The 27,402-nt window shown below is 30.5% G+C and overlaps 1 pseudogene; it reads right to left on the bottom strand.

Moving 5' to 3' along the window:
• LOC110646754 (putative L-type lectin-domain containing receptor kinase V.2) lies at positions 1 to 27,402 on the bottom strand (annotated as a pseudogene).

Here is a 27,402-nt window from a genome sequence, read left to right as displayed (position 1 = left end):
TTATGCAAGATTATATGAGCAAATTATTAGTCCAAGTTTCAAAACTAGTTCAACCTCCTCTGCATTGAAATTTTTGTTGAGTTTTGGATCTGTAGTACCCATGATCTTCCCTTCTCTCAAACATTCATATACCCAATTTACCATAATCACCTCTTCTGGTGATGCATGGGGCTCTACTGTCCTTCTACCGCAAGCAACTTCCAAGCAAAATACCCCAAATGCATAAAAATTAGTGCATGTAGTTGCCTTGCCGCTTCTAGCAAGCTCTGGTGCTATGTAGCCCCAAATGTTGACTATATGAGCATCATGTGCATGTTTGCTACATCTTGCAAGCCTAAAATCACCCAATTTTCTATTTAATTCACCATCTAATAACACATTGCTGGTCTTGATATCTCTATGAACTGTAACTATTTGTCTTTCTTCATGCAGTTAAGTAGGGTTAATTACCGTATGAGTGTGCCATGGGAAGGAAAATATAGAAAAATGGTTGAAAATTGAAAAATTACGGGAGTGGGGTGAGTTGAAAATATAGCGTGCGGAGGCAAAATGAGCGGGACGCTGTTAAGAACAGCATCCAAATGGGCGGGACGCTGTTCTTAACAGCGTCCAAATGGATAATTTTAATAAATAAATTAAAAATATTATTTTAATAATTAATTTTAAATAATTAATTTTTTATTTTATTAAAAAATTAAAAAAAAATTTATAATAAAAATATTATAATATATAATATTAATTATTATAACTTTATTTATTAAAATAATATTTTTAATTTATTTAAAATATAAAATAAAATAATTAAAAAAAAGTTGGACACTACTATAAGTAGCGTCCAACTTTTCTTAAACTTTTTTAATTATTTATTTTTTAATTTTTATTTTTTATTTTATTAAATTTAATTTAATTTTAAATTAAAAAATAATATTTGTAATAAAAATATTATAATATACAATATTAAATATTATGATTTTATTTATTAAAATAATATTTTTAATTTATTTAAAATATAAAATAAAATAATTAGAAAAAGAAAAGTATAGTAGCGTCCAACTTTTCTTGAACTTTTTTAATTATTTATTTTTTAATTTTAATTTTTTATTTCATTAAATCATAATATTTAATTTTAAATTAAAAAATAATATTTATAATAAAATATTATAATATATAATATTAAATATTATGATTTAATGAAATAAAAAATTAAAATTAAAAAATAAATAATTAAAAAAGTTTAAGAAAAGTTGGACGCTACTTATAGTAGTGTCCAACTTTTAAAAAAATTTAAATAATTATTATAATTTTATTTATTAAAATAATATTTTTAATTTATTTATTAAAATTATCCATTTGGACGCTGTTAAGAACAGTGTCCCGCCCATTTGGACACTGTTCTTAACAGCATCCCACTCATTTTGCTTCCGCATGCTATTAAAAATAGCGTCCTAACTAAAGATGCTATTTTGACTCGCATATGTATTTTCAACTCACTCCACTCCCGTAATTTTTCAATTTTCAAACTTTTTTCCTTATTTTCTTTTCCATGGCACACTCGTACGGTAATTAACCCAGTTAAGTAAGCGCTGAAGCTATATCTTTAATGATTTTAAATCTTTGATTCCAATGAAGAATAACCTCTGGCTTATTAAACAGGAATTTGTCAAGACTGCCATTAGGCATATAATCATAAGCCAAAAGAAGCTCACCTTTGCTTCGACAATAACCAACCACCCAAACCAAATTGGGATGTTGCAACTGACCAATTGTGCCAATTTCTGCAACAAATTCTCTGATTCCTTGTTTGGAATTGTGAGATATTCTTTTCATAGCCACAAGGGCATTTGACATTAGCAACACCCCTTTATAGACCTTTCCAAATCCTTCTTATGAAAACTTCCTCTCACTAAAACCATTGGTGGCGACAGAGAGCTCCTCGTATGAGAACCTATGACATCCAAAATCAACCTCCCAGTCTTCAACTATCTCTGTGAACTTGGCGTTCTTGTTATAAATACAAATTAAATCATTATAGATTACATGATTAGAGAATATGTGTGCCTGGAAATACGCTTGTATCCATGATTTTCTATGAATAATCAAGAATAGAAGTGAAAAGACAGGTTCACAACTCCCAATATTTACAGCCTTCAAATTCTATCTGAATTCTATTTAATATTAAATGGGGTTATCAGGATATATATATATATATATATATATATATATATATATATATATATATATAAGAGTTGGGGCCTCTTCTTTAGTGGGCTTATGGACAGCCTGACCCATTACAGGCTTGCCCAATCACATGACCCAATCCATTTAGATATTGCTAATTACTAAACTTATTATTTGATATCATTATTTAATCTATCAATGAGTCGAATAATTGATTATTGCTAATCCACATCCAAATACAAATAAATAATCAATAATTTCCCACTTGGATAACAGTAATCAATTTATTAAACTAAAAGAACAGATTAATAAAATACAAAATAATATCCAATAACAAGTAAGCAATTTAACCTATAAAATCCAGTTAATAAAATGATAAACAAAATAACATTGAATCCGATAGGAAAAATAATATTATATATATGTGTCAACAAAATCTCAAAAATAAAAACTGAATTTAAATGGAATATGTGACATGATATGTCCAAAAATAATGGTCTAAGCATTTCATACAAATGCTAACCCAAATGTTACCTAAAACAAACTCCCACTAAACCAAAGTATCATCAAAAGTTTTCACTACACCCATATGCGCAATATGCTTCTGAAAAGCATTAATGGGCAAAGCTTTGGTTAATAGATCGGCAATCATTCGGTCCATAGTACACTACAAAAAAAGTGAGTATAGGAGATAATTTTGGGGGACCAATATTTTTTATGGTCCTCAAATCATAATTTTTTTATATTATAGGGGACCAATATATTTTTTGTCCCTAATTGAATTACTATTTAAAATTGGGGATGACTTTTCTATCATAATTAAAAATAAAAAAAAAATTTCAAATATAGAGGACAATTATATATTTCATCGCTGAAGTGTGAGTTAAGGGTACAAGTATAGGAGATGACACAAATTTTTAGTTTCCAAATGTTAAAATTAGAAACATCCTAAGCTTTTTTACATAATTATATAACTATATATTCACTACAAGAATTATGACTTTTAACGACTAAGAATTAACGATAAAATTAAAATTTTCTTGTTAATAATTTATAAATAACGACCAATACTATAAGTGGTCGTAATTGTATTAATTTTTAACTACCATTATTAAATTCTCTTGTTAAAAAGTAATATATTGGTATTTTTTAATTTAGTTTTTCAATTTTTAAACGTCTTTGATAAGGGCAATATTACCCTTGTTAATGAATTATTTTATTTCTTTTAGAATTTGTTTTCCTTCTAGCGGGATTTTTTGTGTCATGAGTCCTTCAAATTGGTAACTTCCGCTCAAAACTAATTTCTCCTAATATTACAGTCTTAACGTGTTCCTTTAGGGTTCTATGAAAGCAAAATTAATCTATTGTTTCTTAGGGTTAAAACTGATTGTTCCCAATTCTCGAAAGGTGGATTTGGAAGGCTCTGCCTGCTGCTAAGTGTGGATTATGAAGAAACTAAGTCTAGGTTTCAGAGAATTTGTGTCTTTTATGGAAGCAGTTCGGGCAAGGAAGCTAGCTACAAGAAGCCGCTGTTTAGTTAGGCAAGGAACAGGTATTTACATTTATATATTCGAATCTCCCTATTGTCTCTTTCTATTCTCATTCATTTTCCTTCACAAAAATGTACAAGCCAATATCCCAATTTGAGCTCATTTTGATTCTCTCTCTTTCTGATTTTGGGAATTAGAAAGAGACCCCCCTAGCTAACAAGGTTATTTGTGATCCCTTTGTGGAGATTTTGAATATTTTTTTTTTTTTTTTTTTTTTTTTTTTTTTTTTTTGTGTTTTGGGGATTCATAGAACTCCATGAGTTTTCATCCAACATGTTGTGGCATGGGTTATTGAGTGTCGAGTGCAATTGAACTTCCTCTTCAATTTTCTGCTTTGTATTATATTTAGATGTAGTTCTTCTGTCATTAATCTTCATAAGTGTTTGTTTTTTTGTCAAAATATATCTCCTTTTGATATTTGTTCATATGGAAGTGCTGCTTCCTGGTTGTAAGATGCATTTTTTGTACTGACAAGAAAATAGTAATAGCCTGTTGAATTTTTGTTCCTCTAGGTAATTGTAATAAACTTGTTGAATTATACCTTTGTCCATTTAGGTGTTGTGGTTGTATGAAACAACCCAACAAGTCATTGAACTAATAAATTTGGAGAAGATTAGGCATATATAGTTCTTTTTATAGCAAGTGTTTAAACTCTTTATTTGTTGAACAACAGGCATACCTCCAATCTTGTCTATATTTATATTAACCAGCAGTGTTGGATCCATATGGAAGCCAGAAATTTCGATGGCTCCAATATGTTTTCATTGATTATTTTACCGTCTATTAATATAATATAATATTTTTACAGTTGAAAGCTAAGAAAATGTTATTTGGTAATGTTCTTTCTTCTTATTTTATGACAACCACGTTAATATTATAACAAAAATGATTGGTTTGTCCCTTTTTAATTGAAAATTTTCTAGACTTTGGAAAATTTTGTTATTGCTTGCATTTGAAAAGCCTTGTGAATATAAATATAGCTGTTATAACAGTTTTTTTCCCTTTTAATTTTCATGCACTTGCTTTTAACCATTTTATATTGTCATGTGCCAAAGACAAACTATGTGACAATGTGCATATGTCAAACAAGCCCCTTTTTTAAGCAAATACAATTCATTTATCAAATGCAATCTGTACTCTTACAGTACAACAATTTTGCAAATCTTAACAGGCCTACTACCTATCAAAACCAAAATCCAAAAAAAAAAAAAAAGAAAAGAAAAGAAGAGAGAAGAAAGAGAGACCCTTCCTTCTCATTGTGGATTTGTTTTACTATTTTGAACTATTATTTACATTAATTTCCTTGCACATATTTAATAATTCATTTGCTGCCAAGTGATATGTGATATTCTTGTCAGTTTTGGGATAACATTATATGCCATTTGAGATTAAGCAAGTACTTCTTGAGCAAAACAATTGTTTTTAAGCTTCTAGCTAAACCAATTGATAAGGCCAGTTTGATGTATACATTTATCTATTCAATCTCTAACTTGAATATCATCCTGCAGACACATACAATATGAACTTGACTTTTCAATTTTGGGTTTTGTAGTTAGTTTTGTACAGAACTTTCATTACCACAATTTCTGTTACCAAATCAAGTTTCCAAAACTTGTTATCTGCATAAAAAGTTAGGAATAATAATAATAATAATAATAATAATAATAATAATAATAATAATAATAATAATAATAATAATAATAATAATTAGTTAATGCACATACAACAAAATGATAGGACTAAATTGAAACCCTGACATGAAGAGTGTTTAGGATTTCTGTCTTAGAATGGTTTCCCTTCCATATAGTTACACTGACATTTGGGCATAATAAATGTTAACTAAAAAATGGCAGGTCCTAATTCTAATCCTTTCTTTAAGGGCTAATTGTCATGTCTTGCCATCATTGTCATCTAACTCAGACACTGTTTATTCTGAAAATAATATTGCTGATTTTCTTTATTAGAGAAATTTTGTATTGGCCATGGTCCTTTCTCTTTACTAAAACGTATAATTGCTATTATTTGGGGACCTTCCATTCATTGCTCATACCCCACATTCATAATTGATCATGCAATACTCTTTTTGTTAACTAATAGCTAGCCCATTGCCCATGGACACTAGGTTGGATGAGGTTAAGCAAATTAATACTAATTCCCTTTTTGCAGTTTGCCAATGCTTATTATTTTATTTTTATATTATCACACTCAAATTCAAGAAAAAGCATTATTTTTCTTGAAGGCCTTTATATATTTTTTTACTAATTACTTTGGATCATATTAATGGCCTTATGTGCTACTCTTATTATACAATCTATATTAGCCAATTAGGGGGATGTTACCAGTGTGCAACAAATAAATTTGCAACTTTAGTACATACTTTATGCTATCATGCCTTTGAAAATTAATGGTAAAATGATAGTAAGCCTTGCTTTCTAGACTATGAAAGCTTGGGTGGCTTCACAAATAGACTAGATTTAAATTAAATATTTTAAAACTTTTTAAAATGGTAGAGGCTTGGCGAATCAGAACCTGCATTGATGCCCATACAGAATTCACTATGACTATATATATATATAGACATTACTTTATAGGCAAATGTGTTATTAATCTGTATGTTGACTTTTATGTAGGCTACAGGCCGTGAAAATTTGCTCAAGTTGCACAACTTAATTAGGAGGTTAGCTATTGCAAAGGAGAAGGAACTTGCAAATTGTAAGGCTATTTGTAGTTGCAATAATTAATTCCATTTACATAAATTCTGACATAATTATTGCATAAGTACATCCATGCTACTGCTTGGATTTCAACAATCTAGATAATTTTATTTCATTGCCTGTCTCATTAGTGATATTTCCCAATTAAAATGTGATCTTTTTTTTGATATACTTTTTTTTCTTTCACTCTTTCCATCTCTTCTCATAATTCTCTTCCAATTTTTAATTGGGCTTATTTCAAAAGTGATAAGAAATTAAAAAGTGAAATGAAACATGAGATTGAAGATATCAACTTCAGAAGAGAATGAAAATCCCTCATAACAATAGCACTATTAGCCATGAATAAGACATCTGTACAAGTAATATAGACTACCAAACCTAGTGACCATTTGAGTGGTTTATTAAGGAATGCCTATTGCTTTGCCATCCTTTATGCACATAAAGTAGAAACTAGCATCATTTTGACTCTCATCCTAAACTCACTATAAGAATTGCTTTAAAGCTGCAGTCAATGCAAACAAGAGAAATCTTGGCATTATCTTTTCCTAGGGAAAAGTACACTATCTACCTCTTTCAAAACCTTGTGAAACAATCTAACATCAAATCGCCTCTGTGAAATTTTGGACACATACTAGCCTTATCAACACTATATTTCTTCACATTTATAGAGTCTAACTCATATTCTATGGAAATTTGATAGCAAACACTTTTTTGACTTATATTTGATGTCTTTTATTTTTTATTGTTTCCTTTCTTGGAATTCCTGTACATACTTTACCATGTATTAGGGGGAGGCCTTTGTATTTATGTTGTTTAAATAAATAAGTGATTATAAAAAATGTAGGAAAAAAATCAATAAATATAAGAAGTTGGGGGTTCAGATAGAGATTCAAAATTTAAGCACTAATGCTTAAAAAAAAAAAACTAAAAAAAAACTAGTAAATGTTGATGTGAGTAAATCAGATTTAAGTGCCAAGCTTTGGGCAGATTTCATCATTTTTCTTACTCTTTGACAATCATTATGAGTGGGACTTCCTTTCACGCATTCATTTTTAACTTTATTAATTTAACCCATAATATTTAATATTTATTTTAATTTCAAAAATTCAGTTATTAAAACTAAAATTAAAATTGATGTCAAAAATTTGATTTCTGATATAAATTAATTATAAAGACAAAATAAAAATAAATCTTGTCATAAGAAAATTAAAAATAATGACAAAGATACAAATTATATTGTAAACTTCAATTTAGATAATAAAGTGCCTAAATAATCAAATGGATTATGAAGATATAATATACACAAATAAAACTTAAAATAAAAAGAGAATAGACTACTAATAAATAAAAACAATTAAAAAAAATAAAATGAATAAAATAAATTATTTTGCATAAGAAGCCCTAGCTAATTATCCATGTTAATGTAGTTACAATTAAAAGGATGAATTCATAAAAATTTACGAATTATCAAACATCTACCAAACATCTACTGTATAAATGTGGGAAGGGGAACATTGGCTTTTCCAAAAGTGCCATTCATTTTTTAAAATTAATTGTAATTATATTTTTGTTATTTAAATTAATTTTAGTGTTCGTATAAATTTAAATAGTGGGTGTGGGTAAAGAAGTTAGTCCATAGGACAGATAATAGAATAAATAGTGGAACAGAACACAAGATAGACATAGAAAATAATAGAAGATATCATAGAAGGAGACCAATTAGGAAGGAGCAGGATAGGAGGAGGATCAGGGTTGGTACTTGGAATGTTGGATCACTTACAGGAAAATTAATGGAGCTTGTGGATACCTTGGAAAGGAGAAGGGTGAATATTGCTTGCATTCAGGAGACTAAATGGGTAGGAGAGAAAAGTAAGGAAGTGGGTAATTCAGGGTACAAATTGTGGTTTACCGGAAAGGAGAGAAACAAGAACGGAGTGGGTATAATCATAGACAGGACATTGAAAGACGCAGTAGTAGCTGTGAAAAGAGTAGGAGATAGAATTATACTAGTAAAGCTAGTACTAGACGGAGAAACAATAAATATAGTTAGTGCTTATGCCCCACAAATAGGACTAGACAGTGAGAGTAAACAAAGGTTTTTGGAAGATATGGATGATTTAATGCAAAGCATACCGAATGAAGAAAATGTTTTCATTGGTGGAGATTTGAATGGACATGTAGGAAGTGATAGGCAAGGTTATGAGAATGTTCATGGAGGTTTTGGTTTTGGCAGTCGAAATGAGGAGGGAAAAAACATCCTGGATTTTGCTATGGCATACGACCTAATACTAGCAAATACCTACTTTATAAAAAGAGAGTCACATTTAGTGACTTTCAAAAGTGGGCAACATAGAAGCCAAATCGACTTCCTCTTAACCAGGAAGACAAATAAAGCTCTATGCAAGGATTGCAAGGTCATTCCAGGAGAGGCTTTAACAAGTCAACATAGGTTGGTGGTATTGGATGTCAAGTTTAGGAACAATTCAAGTAAGGTCAGAAGAAATAGTGTAGCTCGAACAAAGTGGTGGGAGTTCAAAGGAGTAAAGCAAGTGAAGTTCAAAAATGAACTTCTTGAGTCCGAAGTATGGAAGCTAGATATGGAGGCCAATGATATGTGGATACAGATGGCATCAAAGATTAGAGAAGTAGCTAGAAAAGTACTTGGGGAGTCTAAAGGACATGGACCACCCTCAAAAGAGAGATGGTGGTGGAATGAGGAAGTACAAAAGACAGTGAAGAGAAAAAAAAATGGTATAAGAAATTACCTAAATGTGATAATAATGAGGCATATGAGCAGTACAAGATAGCAAAGAAATAGGCAAAAAGGCATTAGCCAAGCAAGAGCATGTGCCTTTGAAAAGTTATATGAGAAACTTGGAACTAAAGAAGGGGAGAAAGATATTTATAGATTAGCAAGGAGTAGAGAAAGGAAATGTCAAGATCTCAATCAAGTTAGGTGCATTAAGGATAAAGAAGGAAAAGTGTTGGTGAAAGATGAGGACATTAAAGAAAGATGGAGAAATTATTTTAATGATCTCTTTAATAATAGTCAAAATGGAAATAGCGTGAATATAGATTATAGAACAATAGAAAAGAATGTAAATTATACTAGAAGGATTAGATCTTTAGAAGTAAAGGAAGCACTTAAGAGAATGAAAGTAGGTAAAGCCTGTGGACCCGATGAAATACCAATTGAAGTGTGGAAGTATTTGGGAGATATGGGAGTGGCATGGTTAACTAAATTATTTAATAAGATTCTAAACTCAAAGAAAATGCCTGATGAATGGAGGAAGAGTATTTTAGTACCTATTTTTAAAAATAAGGGAGACATACAGAGTTGCTCAAACTATAGGAGAATTAAACTCATGAGCCATACTATGAAGTTGTGGGAGAGAGTTGTGGAGCATCGACTACGTCATGATACTTCTATCTCTCTCAATCAATTTGGTTTCATGCCTGGTCGTTCAACTATGGAAGCGATCTTTCTCATTAGAAGCTTGATGGAGAAATATAGAGATGGGAAGAAAGATCTACACATGGTTTTTATTGATTTGGAGAAGGCTTATGATAGTGTTCCAAGAGAGGTCTTATGGAATGCGTTAGAACAAAAGAGGGTATCTATTAGGTACATACAAGTATTGAAAGATATGTATGAAGGAGCAACTACTATTGTGCGCACAGTGGGAGGGGACACGAGATTTTCCGATTTCAATTGGATTACACCAAGGATCAGCCATAAGCCCTTACCTTTTTACATTAGTTTTAGATGAACTGACGAAACATATACAAGAGAGTATTCCTTGGTGCATGATGTTTGCGGATGATATTGTTCTGATAGATGAGACACGAGAAGGAGTCAATAGGAAGCTAGAACTTTGGAGAAGTACTCTAGAGTCAAAGGGTTTTAAGTTAAGTAGAACGAAGACAGAATACATGCATTGCAAGTTCAGTGAAGGCCAAACTGGTGATAGGGAAGGAGTTAGTTTGAATGGAGTGGCACTGTCCCAAAGTAATCACTTTAAATATCTAGGCTCAGTCCTTCAAGTAGATGGGGGATGTGAGGAGGATGTTAGTCATAGGATTAAAGCCGGATGGTTGAAGTGGAGACGTGCCACGGGAGTTCTATGTGATCGTAAGATTCCCAATAAATTAAAAGGAAAATTTTACCGTCTGACCATACGATGGCTATGCTATATGGTAGTGAGTGTTGGGCACTGAAAGAGTCGTATGCATCTAAGATAAGAGTTGCAGAGATGAGAATGTTAAGGTGGATGAGTGGCCATACTAGACTAGATAAAGTCCGTAATGAAAGTATTAGAGAAAAGGTAGGAGTGGTGCCAATTGAAGATAAGTTGAGAGAAGGGAGATTGAGGTGGTTTGGTCATGTGAAGCGTAGACATACGGAGGCTCCAGTTAGACAAGTAGAGCACATTAGGCTAGAGGATAGAAAGAAAAAAAGGGGTAGACCTAAATTGACTTGGAGGAGAGTAGTACAGCATGACTTAGAAGCATTACACATTTCTGAGGATTTAACTCAAAATCGTTCAGAGTGGAAAAAGCGAATCCATATAGCCGACCCCAAATTTTTGGGATAAAGGCTTAGTTGAGTTGAGTTGAGTTGAGTTCGTATAAATTTAAAATTCTTAATACTACTTATATTTAATTTTAATTAAATATAAAATTTCATAAGAAGTAATTAACTAAAATAAGAAATTTTATCTTTTGTAATCTTGATCTAAGTATTTCTAAATTTGAAAAAGTTTTTGAGAATTAATGTTGTGATTAGAATGATTATGAGTTGCAAATTTGAGATGTACTTCAGCATCGAACAATAACTACAAAATAAAAAAGAATTAGTACTTGGATGAATTGGTTACTAATATATTAAAATTAGTTGCCAATCGATTTAATAACCTATTCCATCGATCGTAATGAGGCTGATTATTAAATTGGTTAGCAACCAATTAATAAATTGATTGTTATTAGCAATTAATTTAGAAACTAAAAATTAGTTATAAATACTAATCGATAATCAAATCGATTGTAAAATTAATTTATTTAAAAAAAAATTATCAAAAGAATATCGGTTGCAACTAGTAGCAATCGATTTAAGCAATCAAAATCCATTGCTAATAGTAATGAATACATGATCGGTTATAAAAATTCAGTGTCTTTAATTTTGTAATTTTGCAACCGTTTTGCATCAAATTCTGGTCTGAATCGTTTTTGGCAAGACATATGGAAGCTAAGACCACCAAAATCTCAGTTTTCATGTGGAAATTAACGAGGGAGGGTCTTCCTTGCAATGAACTTTTAAATCTAAAAGGTCACATATACCAAAAGAATGTTCTGTTTATAGCGACATTGAATCGTTGAAACATCTCTTTTTCTTGTTTTCGAGAGCAGTCGAAGTCTGGATTCATTCTCCAGTGAGGTTGAGGTCTGATCAATTATCAGGGTCATCTGTTAAAGACTTATGATCAGAAATTTGGTCCTATGTTAGAAAACACGAAAATGGTGATGATCTGGCTCATATGGTGCGTTTCATATTATGGCAAATATGGAAGGGATGGAATCTCTTTATCTTTCAACAACAGAGGGTAACCTTTAATGAGATCATGGGATTGGCAATTAGGCACTTTGATGAATAAAACCAAGCGAATATATCTCTTCGAATGAATTTTGCGTCTCCACCCTCATATGGCTCTCAGTTCACCTTGCCTTCGAGGGATAAAATAAAAATCACCTTTGATGGAGCTACAAAAAACATAGAAATCTGCGTGCAGTGGCAGCCATAATAGGGGATCATGCTGGCAATCCATGTGGTTGGTCTCTTAGAAGATATCAAGGGATTGTAGACCCTCTTCTGTTGGAAAGTCTGGCATGGAGAGAGGCTCTACAGTTAGCTGTGTCTAAAAATTTCAAGCAAGTGATCTTTGAAGGAGACTCGAAAATAGTTATCTCAGCTCTACGAGGAGGGTTTGTTCCACTGAAAATTTCCAACATCCTGCAGGACGTAATCAACCTTACTCAAGCTCTACAGGAGATATCTTTCTCCTTTATTAAAAGACAATGTAATGTGGCTGCACATAGCCTTGCCTCTAAATCACTGAGAGATGAGTCTTTCTTTCTTAATCCTCTTACCCAGTGCTCTTTTCTAATATCTGAAATGCTTGTTTAAGGCTATCAATGAATTGTTACCTTTGAAAAAAAAACTAAAGGAAGCGGAGGTTAAGATAAACAACAGTTTTTTTAAGGGTAAGTACAAAACAAATCTTGTAAAGTGTATTCATAATACTCTTAACTTTTCTTAACTGTCCACAACTCCTTTTATCCATTATCAGCTTTGGTCTTTTGATACTTATCTCTTAATCGCCCGTACGTATCTATTCATTTAGTCTTTAATTAATTAAATTAAATTAATGGAATAAAATTAATTATATTAATTTCATAAAAAATTAATTTAATTAATCTTAAATTAAAAATAATTAATGATCTATAAATTAATATTTTTAATATATATATATATAAGAAAATTTTTAAAGTTTGGAGGCGCTCTTCCTTGCCCTCTCCCTCCAACCTTTCAAATAATCCTTTGAAATGATTGATTTTTCCTTTGTTTAGAACAAGAAAAAATAGCACAGACATCGGAAAAACTTGGCATAAATTTGAATTAAGTTTAATGGAACAACCGGGGAAAAAGGAAAGTATCATAGTACAGAAAATGATAAAATAATGGAATTGATTAATATTTCCTTGGGTTTTCTTCTACATGGTGATTTGATTTCTTGACAATTAAGCTCCTTGTAACTTTTCAATGCCATTTTTTTTCTTCCCCAATCAAAATCATAAAAACTAAGGAAAAGAAATCTTCTCTTCCACGTGATAAAGAAAGTTATAAAATAATCAAGAACGACAAGGGCTAGGGGTGTGCAGATTTCGGTCTAAACAAAAAAATTGAATCGAATCGAGTCAATTTGATTCAATCGGTTCAGTTTTAAAATTCAATCGATTTGGTTCAATTCATAAATTTTAATAATTTTAGTTAATTGGTTCAGTTCGATTATTTTTATAAAAAATTAAAAAAACTGAATCAAAATTATATATATATATAAAAAAAAACTCCAAGATTTTTGAATTCTAATTTCTAAGCTTTTTTTAATGTTTTTGTTATTAAAATTTAATGTTAAAAAAATGAAATCTTACAAAATTCAGCTTGATCAGTTTAAAACCGAACCAAATCTATATTTATCGATTTAGTTTGGTTCGATTCCCTCTTAGTGACTGGTTTTGTTCAATTTTTAAAATTTTTAATTTTTAGTTTTCAGTTTTCAGTTTTATCAGTTGGGTTCAGTTTGAAACCGAATCGACTGTTTGCACACCCCCTAATAAGTGCCTTTAAAATTGAATCTTCATCAACCCCTACGATTTCTTGTAACCATAAAAAAGTTGAAAGAAAAATATTATGGTTAAGGATTCTCTTCAATGATTAAGAAGTGCCTTAGATAACATTTGTATATTTATTTTATTTTTCATTAATTAGTTAAAAAATATTTAAATTTAATAGTCTAAATAATAATGAATTAACGTGTATTTTTATACTTAATCATAATCTTTATGAGATTGATAACTCTTTCATCATTATATTATCTATGACAATTTCGTGCACTTGTAAAAATTAGCCTATTAAATTTTTGACATCATTGCCAGATAATTTCTTTATAAAGGCACTAATTTGAGTCCTATTTTTTAGAGAGCTTATGCAATAATTATTAAAAAATTATTGTGTATAGCTAATATATCATGTCATACATATGATATGATGCTCCAAATTAATAAAGTTAATACATACCAGCACAATTCATAAATAATTTTTGTTCTAAAAAATAAAGAAGTGAAATATCAGAATAAAACTAATTAACTAACAACTTAATGAATTAGAGGCTAACTTAATGAATTAGAGGCTAACATTTCTTCGTTTTATTAAATTTATACGTTAGATCATATATATGAACTAGTATACCAGATTACGCTATAATTTGATCATCAATTATTATGTGCCTTTGGTGAACGTACATTTTCACTCACAAAATTATAAATTTCATGTTTTTAAATTTCATGAATAACTAATTTTTTGCAAGGGACTAATATACTATTTTTTTAGTATACCAAATGCATTGTATAATTTACCCGTAAATTCCAAATGGGAAAGCCTTGACCCATTAACTTCAAAAAATAATATTGTCCTTTAACACGACGATACCGTAGATTTTTTTTTTTTATTAGAAAATAAGATTTCATTTAAAAATGGTCTTAAAAGGTCTAGGAAAAGGCGTTACAATCTATGACCCACTACATGAAAGGGGAAACTTTGTTACCAAGTAGGCCTAAATTCATAAGTCATACCCATTAAATTAACCCATCTAACAGCCACCCTAATCCCGAAAATGGGTAGGGCATCTAACAAGCAGACCTGATTCTACTTCCTTCCAGCGTCGCTCACACCACCGTGGGACTTCTTCTTCCTCTTGTAGAAACAGTGGGTCAAGGCAAGAACCATTAAAACAAACCTAACAAAGAGAAGCACTGTAGCAAAAGTCGAATTGTTGCAGCAAGCAAGAACCATGAGACAACCACCAAGGACTGTTCAAGCGTAGATAGATGAATCAAGAAGAAGCAACAGCAGAGGAGGAGATAAGGCCCAATCAACATTTCAATCTCGTGTAGCCAGAGGTCGGTGGCACACATTCGGCCGGCTCTTTTAATCCTGGCTGAATCTACCCCTTTTCCCCGCTACAAAGAGATCACTGTCGAGTTTGCATGTTGCTCAAGCCAAACACGTATGGCATAGCATAAGCGCCCACACACATGTAGATGAAGATTTCATTGCTCAATTCGCAACCGAAGAACCCCTTCTGTTGAAAAAAGAGTCACATATCATCTAACTAAAAAATTGATATTTAGAGAATAGAGGGATTTTAGTGTTTAAAACTTGAAAGATAAAAATGATTTTATGTTACATTTTTAAATTAAGAGATTATGATATGATAATCATATAAATTCAAGGGCAATTATTAAAATGATTCCAAATTTCCACTTCCCACATAATATTTCAAGGGATTTCTTTATTCTTTGGCAAAAGGTAAATATCCGTTTAAATATTCTTTTCCTGAAAGACTTCAAGCACAATCTAGTCTAAAATCATTTTACTAGAAGGTTGAATTTAATATTTTATTTTTTTTTATTAAGATAATTTTATTTAAAATTTTAGCTGATTTTGTTAAAATCATAAAATTAGTATTAGTTTTTTTTTTATTTTTCTAAATTGGTCAAAATTGAAATGCAATTATAATAATGTCATTAAAGATTTCAATAATTTTTTTAATTTATTATATTGAATAATAATTTGAGAATATAAAATTATTTATTTTTATTCTTAATAAAAATAAAATAAATGAAGATCTGTTTATATATAAAAATATATTTTAAGTTTGGTTGAATCTATATTTTTATCGATATAAATAATTAAAAAAAAGTTATAAATTTATAACTGATAGTGTGATTATTTGCTTGAATTAGATTAAAAATTCAAATTCTTTATTTTAATACTTAGTTAATCCTAAATTTTTATTTCATTATATATTTAACTTTTTATTAATATTTTGGTAATTATGTTAATTAAATAATTAATTTTTTAATAATAATTTGAAGGATATTTTTTTCTCTAATTATTCCCTTTTTTCCAGTTATATATATGTACATATAATTGAAAATTTAATACAATTTTAAAATTATACTTTTATAAATTTTAAAAAAATTAAAATAAATTAATAAGAATAATATTTCTTGTTTAAAATTTTTTATTAATTTTATTGAAACAAATTAAATAATTTTATTAAATTAATAATAGTTATAGGATTATAATTATAATATTATTATATTAATAACTATAATATGTTTTTTAGTATAATTAGAATTATTATTAAAATAATATTAAAATTTTAATTTATAAATTATTGTAATATTAGAAATTGATATTATTTGGTATTTAGTGACAAATATTTTTTCATTAAAAGTTATTTTTGACAATGTAATATATTGTAGAATTGGCATCATTAAGATTTAGGGACAAACTTTCTGTCACTAAAAGTTTAGTAGCGATAATATTAGTAAGCCACTAATTGTTAAAATTATTATCGACATTTTTTTTGTTGCTAAATAGTATTAGCAACGAATTTATATGAATTAGCAGCAATAACATATTATTGATGACAAATTATTTATCTATCACTACAAATGTGTTTTTTTTTTGTATTTTAAAATAGTAGGTAGATTAATAATATTTTTTATTTCTTAATTTCTCATTTTAATTAATTATTTCTTATAAGATTTTATATTTAATTGAAATTAAAAATAAGTAGAATTAAGAATTTTAAACTTATATGAACTCTAAAACTTAAGAATTTTAAATTTATATAAATTTTAAAATTAATTAATAAAAATATAATTATAATTATTTTTAAGAATGAAGGGCAATTTAAGTAAAGTTAATTTTCCTCCTTCATACATGTATATTTAAATATAAATATAGATCAATAAGCTTACACACGCACGCATACATAGACTAATTTTTTTTGTCTACGTGATCGACCACACATAGCAGCAAATATAGCTCAAATGATGAACTCAAATCTCTGACTCACAAAAACTATGAGCACTTCTTAAAAGCATTTCAAAATAGCAAGCTTGTTCTCTCTGTATTGGCACAATCAATGTCCCACTGAAATTAGTGATTTAGTGATTATTAGGGATGGCATAGAACTAAGTGAAATGGCATGGCTATCATACTCTCCCCTGTACTTTTGTTCTTAGAGTATCAAAATTTTCAGGGAGAAAAGCATCGCCATTCAAGTATATTAGAACTTGTAACATCTTTGACCTAATTTCTGCAAGATTATGTGAGTAAATTATTAGTCCAAGTTTCAAAACTAGTTCAACCTCCTCTGCATTGCAATTTTTGTTGAGTTTTGGATCTCTAGTACTCAAGATCTTCCCTTTTCTCAAACATTCATATACCCAGTTTTCCATAATCACCTCTTCTGGTGATGCATGCAGCTCTACTGGCCTTCTACCGCAAATAACTTCCAAGCAAAAACCCCAAATGGATAAACATTAGTGCTTGTAGTTGCCTTACCGCTTTTAGCAAGCTCTGGTGCAATGTAGCCCCAAATGCCAACTACATGAGCATCATGTGCATGTTTGCTACATCATGCAAGCCCAAAATCACCCAATTTTCCATTTAATTCACCATCTAATAACACATTGCTGGTCTTGATATCTCGATGAACTGTAATTATTTCTCTTTCTTCATGCAGTTAAGTAAGCGCTGAAGCTATATCTTCAATGATTTTAAATCTTTGATTCCAATTGAGAATAATCTCTGGCTTGTTAAATAGGAATTTGTCAAGACTGCCATTAGGCATATAATCATAAACCAAAAGAAGCTCACCTTTGCTTCGATAGTAACCAACCACCCAAACCAAATTAGAATGTTGCAACTGTTAGTAGTATACCCTAGAGCATATCATTTAATATGTATCTTGTACATGTTTTATTAATAAAAGACATTTTCACTTTTCCGTTTACATAATATATTTATGTATAATAGAAAAGGTCCATTGATATTTTGTTAGAAATTCTATTCTTAAGTTGTTAAGAATATGAGTGCTAGTATTTTTAGCACAAAGTACCATAAATTGGTTCACAATCGAGGATACTTCACAATAAGGACATGACTTATCCAGAAAGATTGTAATCATATTTGTTCCCAAGTTATTTATATGAGATGTAAATAAGATAGAATGGTGAGTCTCATGCCATACAACAAACATGATAGGCACTTATATATGATAAGTAGGTCGAACCAGTGACATTTATGATAAGCACATGGAGTTTACTCTTGTCAATGTATTGTTATAAATCATATCAGTGCATATAATCTTTAGACCTGAGATAGCACAGTTATCTTGTATATAGGTAGTTTGAGTTTGATACTGCTTTCATACTTGTACTATGTATGGGTATATGGGCATGTGTTGGCTCCTACTAGTTATATATGGAGTTAGGTGTTGATCAAGATGGAATCTGTTACCCTAAGTAAATAGGGATAAAATCCTATGTTCATGTCATTGTTCTTGATGTTTCAAGTTCCTGGCCAGGACAAATAGATTTAATCAGAAAAGAGTTTTTGATGAGAAAATCTTTTTAATCAAGAACTGGAATTAAAAGAGAACATAATATTCATAGCAAATGGGATTTGACATAAATCATGACTCCAGCTCGAATTGGGATTTTGTAACAGAGAGATTTTAGTGCATAGTAATATATGATTATAGGTTCATTTAAGCTAAACCTTATTACTAATTAGGTGGCCATGGCATGCTATGCTAGGTGTTAACCATGGTCTATGAGGCGCATAAAATGATTTAGAGAAATCATTTATGGTAAAAAAGAATTCTGATGATATTAAGAGTTGATATCATGTCTCATTGCCAATTAATGATGAGCCTAGTAAGTCACACACATACATAAGTAATCACCAAAATAAATATGATTTAATTAATTAATTAAAGAGTTTAATTGATTAATTAAATAGGTTTGGTTTGCAATTAGATTGCAAAGTCCCTAACATGGTTTGAAACCAAATCTAGGTTATTGGATGTATAGTATAAGTTAAATTTATATTTAAAGAATTTAAATATAAATTTAATTAATGAGAAATTAATTAATAGAGATTAATTAATTAATTTATATTTTTATATAAATTGATTAGAAAAAGAGAAATAATTATTTTGGGTTGAGAAATCAAAATTAAGACACAAGGGTATTTTGGTCATTTCACAAGGTGACATGTGGCACTACACATAAGCTTGCCATTTGTCTTTTAATCATGTAAGATGATCAAAGTCAAGATTAAATATAGGTTTGACACTTGGCACAATGTGATTGGGTCAATTAAACCTAGAGCTAATCAGAAAGTGACATGTGGCAAGGGTTTTAAGTGATGACCTAGCTATATAATGTGTTGTTATGAAAAGAAAAAATAACAAGGCTGCTGTTTTTTTTTTTTTTTTGTGCCGCCACCCAAAGGAGCCTCTCTCTCTCTTCTTCTTCATCTCTCATCAATTCAAAGAGAATTGCCAATATTCTCTTGAATTAAAAATACTAGAAATCATTTCTAGTGTCCTGTATACATCTGTAATCTCTCAAAAGGCAAAACCTGAATTTCTAATTGATTGGAATTGCTTTAGAAGCTATTCAAGGGGCTGCCATTGGTGATCTTGATGTGGACAAGCTAGAAGGACAACATCTGGTGTCCTAGGCGTAATCCAAAGGTGTCAAACACACTGCAGTACATCAAAAAGGTTAGTGCACTTGTTCTTGATCTAATCTAGGGTTCTAATGAATTAATCTATTAATTCTAAAATCTTAAATGGCAAATGTAGATCCAAAAACATATTAAAAGAGTTTTAATATGCTGTTTATCATTAAAATCAAATAGATAAAAATGAATCTTGCATGATGCATCTGACCCTAGATGAAAAATTTTTGAATTAGATGATCTAAACTTATGTTTTTCATGCTTTCGCTCCTTCAATTGGTATCAGAGCCACTATATTTGCCATTTAGATTGTTGTTTATATGATTTAATTGTGTGATTTGATCATGAGATGATTGATTCATTGCTAGTTGTAAGCAAAGGTGGTGGCTTGAGGAAGAACACCATGGTGCGCATGGTTTGACGCATTCAACCATGCGCATGGCTGTTTGGGTTTGTTTGTGGGCTTGGTTCCAAGACCCGTAATGAGGCCCATGACTAATTAAAGTGTTTAATTAGGAGTTTTATTCTCACAATTAAATTTTGATTCAAATCTGAATTTTTAAATTTGTTTGAATGTGATTCAAATATGAATTTTTAAATTTGTTTGAATCATATTCAAATCTGAATTTTTAAGTTGAATATGAGATATTCAATTTAATTTAAGTATGTATGTTTTATTTAATTGTTAAATAGTGATATGCATGATGGATGATCATGGACAATAAAAGACCAATGTGATTGGATTTATTTCTTTTATGTTTCTTTGGGTTGTAAATTAATTAATTTATTTATTTTAATTTATTTTGGGCATGTATTATAAAGGTTGTAATATTTTTTTGTTGTAATTTCATTTATTTAGTTCTTGTAAATTCGCCTTGGTATGCCAAGGATTACTATGTAATTGGATTGCAAGAAGATCAAGGAGGTCAAGAGCATTGGTGGGACCAGTAGGAGGAATTCAAGATCAAGTGTTGATTATGTACTCCTTCAGCAACTCTTGTAATATGAATGAATGAAATGCACCTAGGAATGCCCTGATTCAATTCTTGGTGGCTCAGAATTGAATCCCTTAGAAAGTCCATGATCATACCATATTTATTATCCATGAATGCATGGGATGTATGAGAATGTATGCAAGTATATGATATATGTATGCTAATTGGATAATGTGCAAAGTGAGACCTTAATAGTAATTAGGACGACCACAAAATCTTCAAAACAAATGATTAAGTTGAAAATGGTATAATTAAAGTAATTATAACATGGGCCCTCCATTGGGGTAATTATTTTAAGAAATTTTAAATAGTTGCATATGATGCAATTAATTTAAGAGATTTTCTTAAGAATAATTGTTAAGCATGAGATGTTGTAAATATGTAAATGGTTTGGTGGCCAATAATGGATGTGCCTGAGGACATTAAAATTATTTGCATGTTTACTGGCTCAATGGGATCAACTTAACTAATGTAAGATAAGTCAATAATGGATGTGCCTGAGATTTTGAGCATTAGGGGCTAGGTAAAGGATTGAACCTCACATGAGATGTGATGGGCAAGGAGTTGCTCACTTATAATTTATTGTAATTCCAATAATAGATGTGCCTGAGGATGATCAATAGGATTATAAGAATTCAATCACCCACTAGAAATCCATCCAACTAGGATTTCCGTTTTCTACTTTGGAAGTGTAAGATTCGCTAAGTTAGTGGGAGGACCAATTTGATTAAAAGACCATAATCATTTTGGTTAAATACATGATATATTCACTAATTAATCTGGTTATTTTCTGCAGTGAATTTTCTGATAATAATGAGCACACCACAACCACCAACATCCAATATCCTTGCAAGCATACTTAATCGCAATAGGTTGACAGGACCTAATCTATCTGATTGGCTAAGAAATTTGAAACTTGTCCTGAACCTTGAACGTATAGGATATGTTCTAGACTCAAATGTTTCGGGTCCCTTATGTAACACCCTAGGCAAATCCCACATCGACAAAACACGAGAGAGATGCTGGGTTCATAAGTTGACAGTTCGTAACCCCTATTGACGCGTTTTAAAACCGTGAGGGCTTCGGTCCAAAGCGAACAATATCACTAGTGGGCCGGGCCATTACATTTGTGGTATCAGAGCCGCTCCGCGTGCAACCTTGAACGATGGTGGGGCAAACCTCAGCGAGGATGCTGAGTCCCATAAGGGGGGTGGATTGTAACACCCTAGGCAAATCCCACATCGACAAAACACGGGAGAGATGCTGGGTTCATAAGTTGACAGTTCGTAACCCCTATTGACGCATTTTAAAACCGTGAGGGCTTCGGTCCAAAGAGGATAATATCACTAGTGGGCTGGGCCATTACATTTGTGCCAAATGTAATGGCCCGGCCCACTAGTGATATTGTCCGCTTTAGGCCGAAGACCTCACGATTTTAAAATGCGTCAATAGGGGTTAGGAACCTCCATCTTATGAACCCAGCATCTCTCCCGTGTTTTGTCGATGTGGGATTTGCTTAGGGTGTTACAATCCACCCCCCTTATGGGACTCAGCGTCCTCGCTGAGGTTTGCCCCACCATCGTTCAAGGTTGCACGCGGAGCCGCTCTGATACCACAAATGTAACGACCCGGCCCACTAGTGATATTGTCCGCTCTGGGTCGAAACCCTCACGGTTTTAAAATGCGTCAATAGGGGTTAGGAACCTCCATCTTATGAACCCAGCATCTCTCCCGTGTTTTGTCGATGTGGGATTTGCCTAGGGTGTTACACCTTACCTCCAGAGGCCACTCAAGAGGAACATGAAACTTTGGACAAGTGGAAGGAGTATGATATGAGAGCAAGTGTTACATGCTTGCTTCTATGAGTAATGAACACCTTTTAAAATAGAACAATTACATCAGTTCATATACACCTCTTATAAAATATGCAATTGTTGGTAATGAACAGCTTCTTTTGATGCCTTTTAATGAACAGTTTTAACTATTTTGATATTGGACAACTTTTATATCACTAACTATTTATAACAATCCCCACTTAATTAGTGATAAACACAATCAACATGAATTAATATTTGTGCATACAGAACGTGCCTTTCGACTTAAACCTACTATTAGTATAAATATTTCAAAATCTTATTAAAATTACTGGTTATATTTAAATATTAAACCATAATTCCTATATTGACAAGATCGCAAATATTATACACATAAATCTTATTAACTTCTTTAACACATTTATTGTGAGTTTTAGCACCATATTATGGCCCTGTGCTACCTCCTGAATTCATAAATACTTACAAAGTATTATTATCCAAACTTTGATAGAAGCGGCACCACTTCTTATCTTTACATAGGTGAAGTTTAAACTTCTTTGTTCTAAACCAAACCCAATATCTTCATTAAGAGTAATAAATATTCAACCTCTTTTTCTTAAGCACTAAAATTTCTAGTGCTCGCAAACTGTCATAAACTATAACTTGTTATTACCTTTTAAACCTTTAAAATTACTAAGCAATAATAAAGGTAAGGTTCCTAATACTAGTGACAAGTTAGAAAAATTTTAGACCCATAGCATATGTAGTGCTACTAATCATATCCCTTGGGAGCCCTTTGGTTAGTAGTTCAACAAGATTATTTTTTGATTTCATATATATAACTGTGATAATACTATCAGAAATTAATTGTCTAACATACTCATGTCTTAAAGCAATATGTCTAGACTTGCCATTGTAAATCTTGCTAAATGCTCTAGACATAATAGCTTCACTATCACAGTGCAAAGAGATTGCTGGCATTGGTTATGGCCACAACTTTATATCTAACAATAAATTTCTCAGCCATTCTACCTCTTTGCCTGCTACTGCTAAAGTAATAAACTCATATTCCATTGTGGAACGGGTGATGCATGTTTGTTTCTTAGAAGCCCATGAGATAGCTCTCCTCCACCTAAAGTAAAAATCCAACCAGTTGTAAACTTATTATCATTAATACTAGTTATCCAACTGGCATCACTATAACCCTCAAGTACTAAAGGAAACTTATTGTAAAACAAGGCAAAAGACTTTGTCCTTTTAAGATAACCGAGAACTCTTCCAACAGCTCTCCAATGATCAGTGCTAGGATTATGAGTATATCTTGAAAGTTTACAAACAACAAAAACAATATCTGGCCTAGTACAATGCATAGCATACATCAAACTACCAATTGCACTAGCATAATCTAATTGACTTACAGATCTTCCCAAATTTTCAACTAATTTGTTAGAAACATCAAAAGAAGTATTAGCTTCTTTAATACACAAATGATTATACTTGGACAGAATCTTATCAATATAATGAGATTGACTCAAAGCAAAACTCCCACTATGTTTTTTTAATTTTGATACCTAAGATAGTATCCATTTCTCCTATGTCTTTCATTTTAAATTGAGAAGCTAAATACTTCTTAGCATCATTCACAAATTGCATGTTAGTTCCTATTATTAGCATGTCATCTACATAAAGACACACTATTACACCATAATCTTTTGTAAATTTAGAATAAATACATTTATCTGCTCCATTATATTTAAAACCATATGAAAATATCACATTATCAACTTTTCATGCCATTGTTTTGGGCCTTGCTTCAAACCATATAATGATTTTACTAATTTGCAAACTTTCTTTTCATTTCTAGGAAATACAACCTTCAGGTTGCTCCATTTATACTTCTTCATCATGATCACCATTTAAGAATGTAGTTTTAACATCCATTTGATGAATAAATAAATTATAAATTGATGCTAAAGCGAATAACACTCTTATTAAAGTAATTCAGGAGCATATGTATCAAAATAATCAATTCCTACTTTTTGTTTAAAACCTTTTGCAACTAGTCTAGCTTTGAAAGTTAGCAGAGAACCTTCAGTATTATATTTTCTCCTAAATACCCATTTACATCTAATAGGTTTAGAACTAGTACCCATGTACCATTTGATAATAGAGAATCCATTTCATCATTTATTGCTTCTTTCCAAAAAGTAGAATCTCTTGAAGTAATTGCTTCACTATAAGATTTATGATCATCTTCCATATTTAAGATAATAGGTATTTTATTTAATACCTTATCTCTACTACCTTTAATTAGAAAGATTATTGCTTGTGAAGAAATAAAATCAAAATCTAAGTTCTTTTCTTTCCGAACTCTTTGACTTCTCCTAGGTTCAATAGGAGAATCAATTTGTTTTCGTTTATTATTTGAAAAAGAACTAGAATTCAAATTGACATCTTGATTTAATGTACGATTAGTACCTTCTGTATTTGAGCGTGGATTGATGTTTGTATCACCAAGAAAATTTGATTATAAAAATTTAACATATTTAGATTCTATAATTACATTAGAATCTAAATCCAATAATCTATATGCTTTTGAATTTTTAGCATATCCCACAAAAATACTTTTAAGAGCTCTATGTCCTAATTTGGTTTTTTTAGAATCTAAAACTCTGTAATAGGTTATACAACCCCATACCCTTAAATAATTTAAGTTAGGCTTCCTTCATTTCCATATTTCATATGGAGAGACTCTAAACTTTTTTGAAGGTATTCTGTTATGCACATGGCAAGCTATTAATAATGCTTCTCCCTATAGATTCATTAGTAATTTTACGTGCATAAGCATAGCATTAATCATATCTACTAATGTTCTATTTTTCCTTTTAGTTAAACCATTTTGTTGTGGGGTATAAGGAGTACTTGTTTGATGAATTGAACTATTTTGTTCACAAAAAATAGAAAATTCATTTGGAAAGTATTCACCTCCTCTATCACTACGTAAGATTTTAATCTTTTTTCCAATTGATTTTCTACCAAGACTTTATAATTTTTAAACATGTCAAAAGCTTGATCTTTTGTTCTTATTAAATAAATATAAGTAAATCTAGAATGATCATCTAAATCTAGAATGATCATCTATAAAAGTAATAAAATATCTATTACCTTCTCTAGTTAAATGACCATTTAATTCATGAATATCAGAATGTATAAGTTCAAGCAATTCTATTGTTCTTTCATTTTTTGGAAAAGGTTTCTTAGTCATCTTTGCTTGAATGCATATTTCACATTTTTTAGATTTTTCATTAATACTAGGAATCAATCCATACTTAGACATATATTTAATTGATTGAAAATTAACATGTGATAAATGAGCATGCCATAAATTAAAAGAAGACTCAAGCATATAAGCAGAAACATCTACTTTATTAATACTTAATTTGAACATTTCATTACATGAAAATCCCTGTCTAACAAATACACCATTTAAAGAGAAAATAAAATTTTCTACTTCTATGACAGCCTTTAGACCCTTCTTGCATAATAAATTTGTAGAGATCAGATTCTTCCTAATGTCCGGAACATGAAAAACATTTGTTAAAATTAACTTCTTTCCAGAAGTGAATTGAAATTCAATAGTTCCTTTTCCAAGAACTTTGGCTGTGTCTTGATTTCCCATCAAAACTTTTTCATCTTTTGCTACAATTTCATAATTTTTAAAAAGATTTTTGTTATTGCAAACATGAATAGTAATAGCAAAATCATACCACCAATCAGCTGATTTCTCAATTATTTCCATATTGTATTCTGCTACTATACTGATGTTAAGTTTAGAAACTATGACAATAATTTCTGAAATAGATGGCTTATTTTTAACAAAATTTGCTTTCTTTTGACCAACACTTTCTTTCAATTTTAACTTCTTATAGAACCTGCATTCTTTCTTAAAATGACCCTTTTTTCCTTAGAAAAAACATGACTTGTTTTTCTTATTATTTGTAGAATCAAAACTTAAAGCAACGTCAGTATACTTCCTCTTTTTTCCAGACTTGGTATTTCCAGATTTTTTACCTTAGTACTAGACTCTATATTTTTTACCTTAGTACTAGACTCTAAAGCAAATTTATTCTCGCGAATGTGAGTCTCTTCTTTAATACGAATATGCTTTATAAGTTGGTATACGGTAAAACCTTCAAAAGTGTGCAATAGTTTCTTTCTATAATCATTCCAAGTGGTGGGCAATTTTGCAATCACAGTAGCCACTTGAAATTCTTTAGACACTTCTATTTTCAAATCTTTAAGTTTAGGTACCAAAACAATCAATTTATCTACTTGATTCATAACAGATTTATTTTCTAACATTTGAAACTCGAAAAACTTCATACTTAAAAATCTATTCATATCTTGTTTTTCAGAAGTATACTTATTTTCTAAGGCCTGCCAAATTTCTTGTAGAGTTTTGATTGGTCGAAATAAATCATACAGCCTATCAGAAAGAAAATTCAAAATAAACTCTCTGCATCGAACCTCATCTTCTTTGCGTTTCTTTCGAGATGTTGTAATTGTTGCATTCTCACTATTAGATGGTTCAAGAATTTTGGACAAATTGTCACTTAAAAAATATGCAATACCCAATTTAGTAAGCTAAAATGATAATTTATCCTTCTAGCAAGTGAAAGTAGTTTCATCAAAATACTCCAGTTTGAATACATCAGAATTGACAATTTTGTTGAAAGTAGAATCAGAAATACCAGTACTAGAAGCCTCCAT

This window comes from Hevea brasiliensis, chromosome 3 (genome assembly GCF_030052815.1).
Source record: "Hevea brasiliensis isolate MT/VB/25A 57/8 chromosome 3, ASM3005281v1, whole genome shotgun sequence".
In the NCBI taxonomy this organism is placed as follows: Eukaryota; Viridiplantae; Streptophyta; class Magnoliopsida; order Malpighiales; family Euphorbiaceae; genus Hevea; species Hevea brasiliensis.
The sequence above is the reverse complement of the archived record's forward strand: the minus strand, read 5'-3'. Positions and strand labels throughout refer to the sequence as shown.